Raw genomic sequence first — 14385 nt, 5'->3', positions numbered from 1 at the left:
CCTCCTTCGTGAATTCCAGCAGCAAGATTTCGGTGCTCCATTTTTTCCTCCAAGCTCAAGCGTTTCCCCCGCCTCGTGTCCCCTCGAGCATTTGTACACCAAATATTTAATGTGGCACGCATGTTATCTCGTTTCTTTGCATCATGCACGTTAATATTAAGGCCGTGGTGAATGCTTGTGTCTGAAATTTTCGATCCATACATGATCATGCAAGGCTTCAAGATTTCTTGTTTACTCAAGCATTTTTTGGTTGTTGTTCATGACTTTTCTGAAATTTTGTGCATGGGGGGCTGCTGCTCTTCGTGTTAGGGAAGGCTTTTTTCGAGGGAAACCTGGATCTAAAGGTGGGAGACGAGAGAGTGCTCAATCTAGGTGAAAGCGAATGGGACACTCGTGCAAGCTAAATTCTTGGGGCTACAGATCGGATCTGGAAGGGTCCGAAACGTGGCTTAGAGCAGCGGAGAGTGAGCTAGATTAGATCGCGAGGCTAGTTGGGAGATCGAGTGCAAGCGCATGAGTTCTTGGAAGATTTCGGTGTTCTAGCGTGCATGCCCTGCTGTAGGTGGTCCAGACTGGTCTTTGGGGGCGTGGTCGGGGTCCTAGGGTGTTGAGTAGGCGTTGGACTATCTGATTTTCATTATAACTATTGATCCTTATCTTTACTAACATCTAGGTTTCGGCATCACCACAAAGGGGAAAATTTTTAGACTTACTTTAATTGTGGTGATAAGAGTCAAAACCAGTAGGTGGTGATAGTAAAAGCAGAAGAACATATAAATAGCAAAAGTACTCGTATCGCTAAAATAGAAGCAGTACTTATCGAATGTTTAAGAAGCAGAACTTAACGGTTAACATAACATAGCAAAAGCAGAAGCAGAACTTAATGTTTTTCGTTTGATCGCTTACAAGCTTTATTGTTACCGTTACCTCACATAGTACTAAGTATTAAATGCATCATTTAATGCTATAGTACTATTATTAATTACACCATTAATGTTGTACGAAGACATTTAACAAGCCTTACTAGTTTTGGCATAAAACAAAGACTGATTATTTTAAAACTTTCTGCAGGACCCTTTTTCGATGATAAAGCTGACTCACTCAGAGTTAAAGAAGCCGTTTTCTTTATAGACATTGGATTCAAGGTTTCTATATATTTAAGGATCATTCCTATATAGAAAACAACAAATTTATTATCAACAAGGAACATATTCAATGTCTATCACTCCAACTTTGTTTTGAGCTATCAAAAACCACTCATTATCTTCAAGCTCAATATACAGAAAAGTAGCACACTCGTTATAGCATTTATCTAATCTTCTGAGATCGTCTTGTGCTGCTGTTTCTTTATCTCTTCACAAGCTATTCACTTTATCATATCTTATTGAGAAGAGTCTGTAATATGGAAAAGAGCCTTTTCCAGAACCTTGTTGTATCCATTACATTGTGTTGTGAAACTAAGAGTTTCAGTAGAAAAGGGTAAGTCCTACTGAAGTGGGTGTGTACAAGAGTTGTACTGTAAAAACCAAAGTCTTTTAGTGATATCTTCTGGAAACAGAAGAAGGGGAGACGTAGAAGATTTCATCTTCGAACTTCCAGAAACAACTACTGTCTACTGCCTACTGTTTTATTGTTTTCACTTCATAGCATCATATCGTTTCCGCACAAGTTATTGTGATTTGCTGGAAATATATTCGAACAAGATAAGATATAATCTCTAATAGGAATCTAGCACCTTTGCAAAAACGTCAAAGAAAGAAAAGAGTTTATTTCTCCTCCTCTAAACTCTATATCGATCCCCAACAAAAGGTAATATGTATTCATTATTTAGTGATGCTGGTTAGCTAGCTAGTTATTACCAACCCCGCTCCATAATATCATATCATTTTATATTTTGAAAAGGTTGGGGTTTAATTTTATTTTAGGGGAATTGCAATTTTGGTCTTGTATATTTATTTTTTTGTTTGGTCATTTATAATGTTATTAAATTTTAATCTTAGTTATGTATTTTCGAATGTTGTCATTTTTAGTTCTAATTAAAGATGTATGGCAGGCTCAAAACTATATCTAGGGTGATGTTAGGACTTAGGTGGGAAGGATTATAGTCATTATACTCCATTAATTTTGCTTTAATTTTCGAGAGGGAGTTTTAAAAGCCGTCTGCTAGTTTTTTATAAACCATCCCCGTTTAGTAATATGAAAATTACCAAATTAAAATTAGTGACATATTTGAAGGTTAGAAAACCCGCTGTTAATTCTAGTGTTTCTTGTATTGTATATATAATGTCGCATATATCTAGTCTAGTGTGAAATATATCTAATTTAAATTATTATTTTATTTTATGATCATTGGAGTATTGGTTGAATGCATACTGAATGTTTCTATTTGGGAAAATGTTACGTGTACATTGTCACACACTACTTTTTAAAAAAAATATGTATTTTCACCTACAATTGTTTGTCTTGCTTAAAAATTAATTTTAACGAAATATTTTTCTAATTTATTTTTTTATTATTATTTATTGTCCAGTTTTACAATATTCATGTTGAGAGTTATTTATATGAGAGAAATTTTCAGTTTTGGAATAATATTTACGATATTAGTTTAATATTTTTCCCTTGAACTTTTTTTTTTGTACTTGACCTATCAACTTGAGTTTTTTGAAAACAATAAATTTTAATTTTTCAAAATTTGATGAGAAATATTATGATCTCTTATTAAAACACACAACAAACTAAATACAGTTTTGCATGAAGTAAATATAACAACCATAACACATCAAATTGGGTGGAAGAAATATGAAATTTCACTTTCATTTCAAATTGAAAGTCTTCTAACATATAAAAAAAATATAAATTCAAGTATATCTAATTGCATTTCTATTTAACTTGCTTCATAATTGATTACACCCTTAAATCCGGTCACTTCATCCTCATTCGAACACTATCTTGACTAGGGGTGGAGTCGGGTAGGGACCCGTCCCATAAACCTCATATCCGATCCCGTCTCAATAAAAATTGGGAGTTTTTTTTTTCCGATCCCATACTTGATTTTTTAAAAAAAATCTCTCTAACACCTACAATTCAGTAGCCAAATATAGGAAAATCAATGCTACAACTCAACAAAATGGCAAGTACTCTGCACACTTGTGCTGAACAAGCCAACATATTTATTTCATCAATCCAGAAATGAAATGAATTGCGAAGTGATTTCATAGTCATTGCTGAATTTAACATTACTTTACTTTGTCATGTGAATGAGGATACCCACAAACAAAAATATCATATAAGCATAATATATACCAAAATTAAAATTTACAAATAAAAAAACTAAAGTAAGATTTATTCGAGAAGCTAGAAATACAACATTTACATAAAATCATAAATATATATCAAATACCAACTTGCCCTGCTACAACTTACTAAGCCACATTCCTCTCTATGAACATCAATAACTAAATAAATAAATGCACTTCTATTAAAAAAATCTTCATTTTGTAAAAGTTAATTTATATTTTGATTCATAAAAGAATGATTGAAAAAAATCAAAATACTCATAAAAATTATTAAACAAGTTAAATATTGACTTATTTATGACCAGTTCTTCACAATCTTTATAAAAGTTGAATTTCTCTTATGTCGGCTCCTTGTATAAGTTAATTTCTTCACATCTAAGCCAATCACTAATACACACTATCGCGTCCACCATTTTGTGATGCAATGATACCCTAAATGGATCGACAACCCTCCTTCCATGGTTAAAAGCATTCTAATTAGCAATAGTAGATGGAGGGATTGAAAAAATATCATTGACAATCTTAGAAAATAATGGAAATTCTGTTGTATTCTCTTTCCATCATTCCAAAATATCGAAGCTTGAGCTCAATTTCATAAAAGGATCCGAGAAATACTTGTCCACTTCATTGGTTATTTCTGCTTGATTTTGAGCTTTTCTTACTTGAGCCATTTTCATATGGTAGTTCATTTTAACGGGATCATTTTTATACATTTCTATCAAATCTTTTTCTACATCGCCATCATCAATCCCGTTAAAATGAACCAACGGAGAATTCTTTTTATATGCATGATACAACTCCACTGGACAATTCTTTAAATTGTCGACAAAGGATTGCATGTTGCTAGAATCCAATTTCATATCTCCCAAATAGATTCCAATCATTTGAAGTTTATAATGAGATCTAGAATATGACCTAGGAAAAACAAGCTTGTGAAAGTGACTGCATTTTGGATAAATAAGCTTGAATAGCAATTGCATGTCCCTCTTCACGTGAGCATTCTGTTAGAATAGATGCCCTGTAAGCCAACTATGAGCTGTGGAATTTATTGACTCAGTTGTAATAAACAATCTTTATTTTAATATAATGCATTGTTTTATGGTTTGTTATTTCTTTATCTGTATACCCATGTGATCAACATAGATAAAGACCTGATTATAATTTAATACAAATGAATCGTAATTTGATGTTGAAACTCATTTGTAAACACTGTATAATCTAAATTCGTTCCTAGTCAATTTAGCCACCTAAAATATGGATAAAGGTCGCTTGAACTCAAGACTAACTTCTGTGATGTTGTGTACCGCGTTTCTTGGTAAGGGCATAGAGATGTCCAAATATGCAGATGGATAGTCATATGATGATTTTACCGAACCACCCTCCCTCGGACTTTCCAAGTGGTTATCATTCATCGAGAGGATAAGTTTGTGGTTATGATTGTACATCATTAGTCCTTACGACCCGGGACAACACTGAAGCTATATATGTTAGGGCTGTGCTTTGACTCATTTAGCGAATCCATGAGAGTCTTCACGTGGCGAGATTGGGTATAGTTGCGACATATGTAGGAGCCAGTGCATTGTAGTCGGGAATTCACCGCTCACCTATGAGTTTGGATATCCTATGTGATCTGATGAAATAATAGTGCCTGGAATCTCTGGCCAGAGTATAAGATGTACGTTAGAGAAGGAGTTCTCCAATAGTACATGCGATGCCACTATTTATTCTCAAATATGTGTCACATATTTTTTCGAATTAATATGCAACCCTCGATGAACCAATGGTTGCAGATTCGATCGAGATATATGAGAAGAAAGGACCGTAATGCACGTTAATCATAACCGACTAATTCTTGCATGTACTACCAGTGATACCTATGGAATCATGGGGCGATGCTACTAGACACTCTTACCATGATTCGATAGATTTAATCAAAAATATGATTTCTGACATTCTAATGATCAATTGTTGATACATAGAATGTGGCAAATTAGGGTAAGCCCGAATAAAGGATTATATCCTGAATCACAATGAGTTGTGAACTCACGACTAGTTGTATCCCTGAATCATTGAGGGTTACACAAGTACTGGATTATTTTGTCCCCGTTGAGATAATAAATTCAAGTAGTTGAGTTTATATAAAACGTTGAGAGAATAAATTCAAGAAGTTGAATTTATATAAAATTATGATATAATAAATTCAAGGAGTTGAATTTATGATAATTAAATTTTGAGAAAATAAATTCAAGGAGTTGAATTTATGAATTTATAAAATTTGAAGAGAATAAATTCAAGGAGTTGAATTTATAAAATTTGAGAATTTAAATTATTAAACTCAAAAGTTGAGTTTATTAAATATTAAATTTTGTAGGTGTCTCCTTGAATTTATAATTTAAATATTAAATTCAAATGTTGAATTTAAAAAGATTAAGTTTCATAAAAAAAAAAAGAAATTCAAGCGGGGACGGGGATCCCTATCCCCGTGGGGTCGGGCATGGGGATTCCCTGATTTGGTAGAATCGGGGATGGGGCTGGGAATGGGAGCGGGGATGGGGATGGGGATGGGGATGGGAAACCCGCCCCCGTCCCGGCCCATTGCCATCCCTGCTCGAGGTTGGCTCAAGAGGGTTCGAGCATGGCTCGATGAAAAATCGAAGTAGCTCGAGGGTAGGCTTGGTTCGAGGGTTAGGGTTTTCTTCTCGGAAATTAATTCGAAACATGGCTCACGGGGGTCGGATCATGGTTCACGAGGGCTAAAATAATATAAAAAGTCTAAGTTTTTAATTTGAAAATTTTATATTAAAGTTGGATTTAATTCGGGATTAAAACGCATTAAAAACAAAATTAAGAAATAATTGAAAAGTCTTGAATTTAGGCTAAATAAAATTATGGAAAATTTAATTTAGGCTTAAATAATTATTTGAGACATGTTAGGGTCAATGAAATTAATAAAAAGTCAAATTCGAGGATTTTTACGTCTAGGGGTAAAACGATAATTTTACACCTAAAAAATAGTAAACATCATGACAGTGCTCTGAATGTTGTTTTATATGTTAAAATGTTAATTTTAAATGTTTATGGATTTTTATGATAAAATGTTGACGTTAAAAAAAATGTGTTGCATGCTTGGTTTCAAAACAAAATGATACGTATATGCATGATTTTTATAAAGTGATGATAACATGTTGAAGGATGTGAAGGGATTGTGACTAATACGAACACGTGATACGATGATATGTTAATACGTAAGGCCAAGGCTCAGTTGACGGGTGAGAGTGTCGCTGGTGTCCTCGTCGCCTAGTACTGTGGTTATATGTAGATGGATCCATCGCCCAATACGAATACGAAAGTCACAATCAACGATCTGAATTCAACGAACACGAATATGAATATGTATATGGTTATGATGGATATGAATATGTTGACGATGATATGGATATGTTTATGATGATATACATATGTTTATGTTTTTACATGATCATGAAAACGTTATTTTAAGTACATGTATTTTTCACCGTTGCATGTGATTTTATACATATTATTTGTTATCAAGAATATGATGTATTGAGTCTTTAGACTCACTAGGTGTGATTGATGCAGGTGAGTATGAAAATAATGTTGAGGGAGGCTTGGATAGTTGATCTGACTGGACTGAAGGTGCACATGACCCGAGGACCAGCGCTTCTAGTTTTCGCACTTATGTGTACGATTTATGTTAAAGGTGTTTTTTTACGAATTTTTAACTATTATTTTGAGTGGTTTTGAGAGGTTGTTAGTTTTAGCAATTTTGCTAAGTTAGGATATGCTTCCGATTGACGACTTATGATTCAAACTATTTCCTTTGATTTTTAAATGTTAGTTGGTGGTTTATTTTTTTTGAAAGGCGTAAAATATTTTAAGTGCATGTATTTCCATTCGGCCGAAATAAATATGAGGGAAAAAAATTTCTAGTACTTTTTAAGCAAAATGAGTAGTAGACGTTACAATTTTCTCCTTCAATTCCCAGAGTTTGGTTAAATCAGGCACGCGCCAGCTCTCCATCTCCTCTTCCATCGCCTTTCTTTGACTCCTTTTGTCCTCCATGCCCTCTTCCATCGGGAATGGGGTGGCCGTTCAAGTAATGATCCGCTACGGAATCGACACTGGAATGGCAAAAAGTATAGGCTTTCCCGCAGGCTGTAAACATGATTATGACAATCTGTCCATGGCATTTTTGAAAAGCCCAGTTCTACGCTTCAAAAAGGTGATCGCCCCATTTTTTTCGTCCTGGATTAGGTCTCTATGAGCTTTTCTTTACTAGTCTAGTAGCCATGTGATAATAATATTTGAGGTTGGCAAAAATGATCGAAATAATTATTTAAAAATCTCAAATACAACAATATTAACAATTTGATTATGAAAGTTGTCATTGAAGAGAATAAATTCATGTAAGATTGCAACCATACATCTCAGAATTTTTTGCAAGATTCGCAAAAACTTTATTTGAGGATTTTTTAAACTTTCAACAGCTAACCATGATTTTAAGATGAATATCATATTAATTGTCATCTCGCTAATAATTAACGTCAATATTGTTGTATTTGAGATTTTTCTACCTCTTCTGCAAGTAGAGGGAGAAAAGTATTTTTAAAATAACTTTTTGATTATTTTTTAAAATACCAATTTTTTTCTAAAAATATCACAACATGATACTACTCTTACTTTTAAGTTTTATGACATACTGAAAAAATAATAAAACAAATTAGATACGGAAAACATGATAACACCTTACATAAAAATAATAATAAACAGAGTTATATTTTACAGTAAAATTTAATTTACATAGACTATGTCAAGAATGACTATTAAGCATGAACAATATTGTACACGACCATGTAAGTAATAATTAGCCAAAACTACCAGCCGTTTGAGACTAGTTCTATTAAATTTGTTGATTTCGGGTCACATGACAAGTTTAATTAGTTACCTAATATAGAAATCTTGATTAAATTTGTTGATTTCGGGTCACATGACAAGTTAAATTAGTTACCTAATATAGAAATCTTGAAAACTAATGATACACACACAGTTTCTTTTTGTGTCAAAATCATGATATGTATCTGAGTGCATAAAACATAAAAAAATTTGAAAAGGATGGAAATCACTTTACGGTCTGAAAATAATAAATATACATACAAAGAAACAAACGAGATCAGAATGAAGACATGCAATATTAAGGTGGAATTATGTATATTTTAGGATCAATACATTTTCAGGTATTAAGACAGATTGCATGTCCACATTCTTTGGCATGGTCTACAATGTGTGTTAGTTACTACACCATCATTGCTAGCTTCGTGTGGGGACCCTGAAGCTAATTCATTCCTTAATCGTCTTTAGGAATTATTTAATCATTTATAAGAAACAGGGTCTAAATTTTTTTTTCTAAATTACACAGCGGAAACATAATGTAATTAAAGTCAAATTACTTATTAAACATAACATACAATTATTGTATAATCTACAATAATCCGACTAGGTTCAACTACAAGTCAGTGCTGAATCCTAAGTTGCTTCAAAGCCCGGATCTCCACGCTATCTAGTCCAGCCTCGTTCTCTTCTTGACCCTGATCCTAACCCACCTGTTGCCATGCACACATACAAACAAGACAACAGCCGGATAACTCCGGTGAGATATAAATATCCCATTATAAATCATGTATACATGCAATCATATAAACAATATAAAAGCATATAACAGAAAATCCTATCATATATCAAAATCATGATATGAATCAATAACAAGAATAAATCATATTCTAAACATGTACCCTAATCAGGAACATGATTCAATATCAAGAATAAATTCTATTCTAAGCATGTACCAATATCAGGAACATCATTCAACATCCATCAATAAAAATCAATATAACTGTCACTCAAACTCGTGACTCTACGTTTTAGACTAGACTCAATCCTAGCCTAGAGATCCCGGTTTCCAGATGTGGTATTCCTATATCGAATTCCGTAATAGAAGGAACTCTGATCCTATTACTCGATATAACCAAATATGGTGTTCCTATATCGATTTACGATATAACCAAGTATGGTGTTCCTATATCGAATTCCGTAATAGAAGAAATTCCAATTCTATTTACTCGATATAACCAAATATGGTGTTCCTATATCGAATTCCGTAATAGAAGAAATTCCAATTCTATTTACTCGATATAACCAAACATCCGGTGTCCTGACCTAACCGTCATGGACTGTAGCTCCATCGCTAACATCCTATCTTGAGACATCGTGCAATGTGCCCGTGGCGATACCACCACTATCAAGCACTTCTGTCACAAGATTACGCGTCTAACACCTGTCATCTATAATTCAAGAGAACAAGTATGTAATGCCCGAGAATTTAATTACCGTAATCTGAAATGATTTGGGTATAATTATTGAGATTTAAGATTATTCTGAAATGAATTATGGATTAATTGATGTGATTGAAGGTATACGAACTAGAATGACGAAGCCGGATGTTGGTTTATTTCAAGCCGAGATGTTGAACCAAACATCTCAAGATGTTAGGCCGAACATCTCGCGCTCGAGCGGCAGAAAAGAACCGCCCGAGCGCCAATTGTATTTTTTGGACAGAATGTTTGGCGCTCGAGCGGTAGAATATTACCGCCCGAGCGCCAGGAGATGTTCAGCCGAGCATCTCGACAGAAATTGCCGCGCCCGAGCGGTAACTTATGACCGCCCGAGCGCGAGTCATGCAGAACGAAAACTTGCCACTTGTCTTGTGAGGTGTAACGTGCATATATATATGTATATACAAGCAATTGTTCTTCAGAATTGAAGAAAGAAAGAAGCGAGCGGCCGAGGAAAGCTTAGATTCTGATTTCTGATGGGATTAGTTGATTTGAAATCTGAGCACAGCACCGTGTTCCTATCAACGTAGGCTACAACTGGACGTAAGTTTTGCTACGTTTTGACATGTTTTGAAATTAGACTATTGTCAGAATTTAATAGGATTCATATATGATGTTCTTGTCATGTTAGACATCATAGAATCGAAGTCAGATTAAGGAACGGACTGTTTCTGTAATTGTTATGATTTTTGGAATCAATTTGACTGAGAATTCATATCGGATATGTATTGTTATTGAGATTATGACTGGTATCGATATTGATTATGAGTTCTGGTATTATATCCGTGATGTTTGGACTGACGGGATTATCGAGACAGTATTGTTATGCCGTCGAAACATCAGTTGATTGAAATTGATCAGAGTCGGTATTGATTTAGATTGTATTGATATACCGTATGTCGATTGACATTGATCAGATTGTATTGTGATTTGATATTGATCAGAACAGGTATTGAATTGAGTTGTTTATTGATATTATACCTGTTCGATATTGTTATTACCAGATTGGGAATGGACCGAGATAGAGTCAGGACTTCTTCTTCTTCTTCTGAGCGAGAAGATAAAGGTATAAGTTAATGTTGAGTTGGGATTGCACAACTCGAGTGAGGTGTGACTCGAGTCTCCCTAAATCACATACTGTCATTTATTGCATTGATATTTGCAATTGATGAAACTTATGATTGTAGTCTATTGATTTATATCCACTGCATGTAATGACGGTTGATTTGCTAGTCATTGATTGATTTGCTTAGATACTGACTGCATGTATTGATTACTGAGTTGTTGAGTCATAGGCTGATTCGCCTAGTCACCAACTAATTCGTCTGGTTATGGACTGATTCGTCTAAACTTAAGCTGATTCGCTTAATTACAGGCTGAGTTGTCTGATTATTGGCTGATTCGCCTAATTACAGGCTGATTCGTCAGGTTATTGACTGAGTCGTCAATTCTGCGGCTGATTCGCCCAGACACTGATATATGAATTATATTGATGCCGTTTAGGGATTGATTCATTCCTATCGACTGAGACTCAATATAATTATCAATATCCAAACACCGGGATCCCTAGGATAGAGTTGAGTCGAGTCTGAGACGACGCGTTGTTGAGTCAAGTCTGAGTCTGAGTATGATTCTTTGCTTGATATTAATTATGTTTCAGATTTGAGACAGGTTATGAATATTTGTTATATGCTTTTATATATGTTTTATATGATTGCATGTGTACATTGTTTATACTGGGATATTTATATCTCACCGGAGTTATCCGGCTGTTGTCTTGTTTTGTATGTGTGCATGACAACAGGTGGGGCTGGATCAGGGTCAAGAAGAGGATGAGAGAAGATTAGATAGCGTGGAGATCCGGGCTTCGGAGCAACATAGGATTCAGCACTGATATGTAGTTGAATCTAGTTGAATTCTTGTAGATACTACAGGGTTGTATGTATATGTTTAATATGTAATTTGAGTAAATTACATTACGTTTCCGCTTTGTATTTTAAAAAAAATTAGACCCTGTTTTTATAATTGATTAATTAGTCCCAATGATGATCAAGAACATGATTAGCATCCGGGTCCCCACAACAGGTGGTATCAGAACTGTAGGTCCTTGAACTGTAGGTTCCTTAGCACTGAGATAGAAAAGAGTGAGCGGGGTAGAATGTGTTTTCTTTCCTGCTTTTGATTGCTAGCATGTGATATAGTATTATGTTGATTTACATTGAGTATGCTAGCATGCCAGCATGTTTTATTGCGTTTAAATGTACGTTACCTGAATATCTGAATTGATTTGGTAATATATCTGATTTGAAAATAAATCAGAACCAATTTTGATCAGAAGGTAAGCTGATCAGAAAGGGATTGAGATTGATTATCTCCTGTGATTACTGACTCCTGTGATCATCAGATATACCTCGTAGAAGAATTTCAGAAAGGGGTAGTACTTCGTCTGATCAGACAGATGTATCAGAAATTCAGATGAAAACTAAATTGAAAGAGTTTCAGTTATTTCAGCCGCCGATTCTGAGTGGTATCGGGACGTCTGAAGAGTATGAGAACTGGGTTGATGACATAGAAATACTGTTCGATTTACTTAATTGTACAGATGAACAGAGAATTACACTGGTATTCCCTCAGTTACGAGAAGCTGTCAGAGGTTGGTGGATTACAACCAAAGGAGTACTAGAACTGAGAGGTTCCCGAGGATTTCAGGGAGCTAGATCATCTGGATATGGTGATCAAGGAACAGACCCAGGACACACTTGATGATATAATGGTATGTATTGTTCCTTTATGATTATGGTGCATATGTATTGATATATACTAATGCAATCGGTATGATTATCCTTGATTGGGTGGCACGGATATATGCTTTACCTGTTGGTTCTGTATCTACTGTAGTATGGATTCTTTACCTTTTTGGGGAAAGAATTTGATATCAGTGATATTCCGTGATATATTGTATACTGCGGTAAGTTGAAAATGAGATTGAATTAGACTAGATTGTACTTATATTTTCTGATGATGACTGCATAATGGATATTGATATATCGAACAAGTACAGAGCTATGATAGATTCTTGCCAGGAGATGGTAAGATTCGGACCTGAAATGGCCAGAGAATAAATGATATACGGTAAGGATTCTTGATTTTGAATTCCTTGATATCTGTATTGTTTATGATTCGATGATTATCGAAAGGAATGGAGTAATTCCTTATGTATTCAGTTGATGACTGAAGCTGAGCCTATCATGAATGGATTTACTAGTAGCAGGAAGTTTGCTATAGTCTTTCAGATGAGATTGCATGGTTGTCCTGGATTAGGGAGAGTTATTTCAGTCTTGATTTGATTCCAGGTATTGGTTTCATTTTAGAATTTCTTATAGACTGATACTGATTGAACTGAGAGAATTGGGATATCAATTGAAAGACTTATTGCCTGAAGAGTTAGAGTTACATTTGATTATATGTTCTCTATAAAATACTTCAGTTCCGTTTATGGATTGATAAATCCTGTGTTCAGAAGTGTTCTGATGACTCTATGCTCGTTTTATCTATGATTTTGATATATTCGCAGCTTATGATTGATTGAAACGGATAGTTGACAATGGTATCGAATATTCTGGGAACTGAGATTGTTGTATACAGAATTGTTCGGATATGAATTTCGATTGTAACAGATTGTATTCAGAGTCTGTGATATCTGAAGATAGTATACTGATTGATTGTAGCACAGTGAGACCGTAATCAGTGGCTGAGAACGACATTGAATATGGCAGGATTTTTTTTTAAATGTCAGAAATTTCGTTCTATGCAGTTATTAGATCAGTATTGTGTATTGATATTCTGAATCTGATCTGACATGATTATCATTCTGAGTTCGTGTTTGATATCGATTGTTATGAACCGTTGAGGTTATATACAGTTCAGTCGAGTCAGAACTGATTTTGAAGATTAAAGCAGTTCAGAAGTGGAATCAGACTGTTCAGAACTTGATTTTGATAGTCAGAACAGTGTGTCAGAGCCGAATACCAGGTAGGTAATATTTTATTTTATATGATTAGCTGATTTATTTGTGTCAGATATTCGAATTTGAATGACAGGTATTGTCAAATGCACACAGTAGTAGATTCAGTACTATTCTGGTAACAGGAAATGTGTGATAATTTGAATAGACAGTTGTGATATAAACAGATAAAATCAGTTATGTCAGAATTTGTATGAAAATGTCTAAATCGCTGACTGATGAAGACAGAAAGATAGAAACCAAGAGATTGATTATCTTGATTATTGATTTTTAAATAGAAATGGGAGTACATTTCTATGGATTTGGTGATGGAATCACCGAAATTTTGCCAACATTGTACCAGTAGGTGGTTATGATTGAACGATTGTTCAAATCTGCCTATGTCATATGGTACAGGATGACGTACTGATATGACCAGACGACTGAGAGGTATGTCAGAAACGGAGGTCAGATTGTATTAGATGCCAAAGTTGATTTTATCAGACTGTGATTTTCGTTTGATTTTGTACTTTTGGCGGAGTATAGAGCGTGATATTTCATCTATGATTTATAGATTGACAGATAGTCGGAGTGAACTATCTAGATACTGGAGGATATCCCGGAGATGTAGGGCTGGATTATAGCACTCGTTGACATGATTCATTGTCACTTGTGA

This window comes from Primulina eburnea, unplaced genomic scaffold, assembly GCF_022965805.1.
Source record: "Primulina eburnea isolate SZY01 unplaced genomic scaffold, ASM2296580v1 ctg3_ERROPOS2889059, whole genome shotgun sequence".
NCBI lineage: Eukaryota > Viridiplantae > Streptophyta > Magnoliopsida > Lamiales > Gesneriaceae > Primulina > Primulina eburnea.
This window is presented reverse-complemented; position numbering follows the sequence as displayed.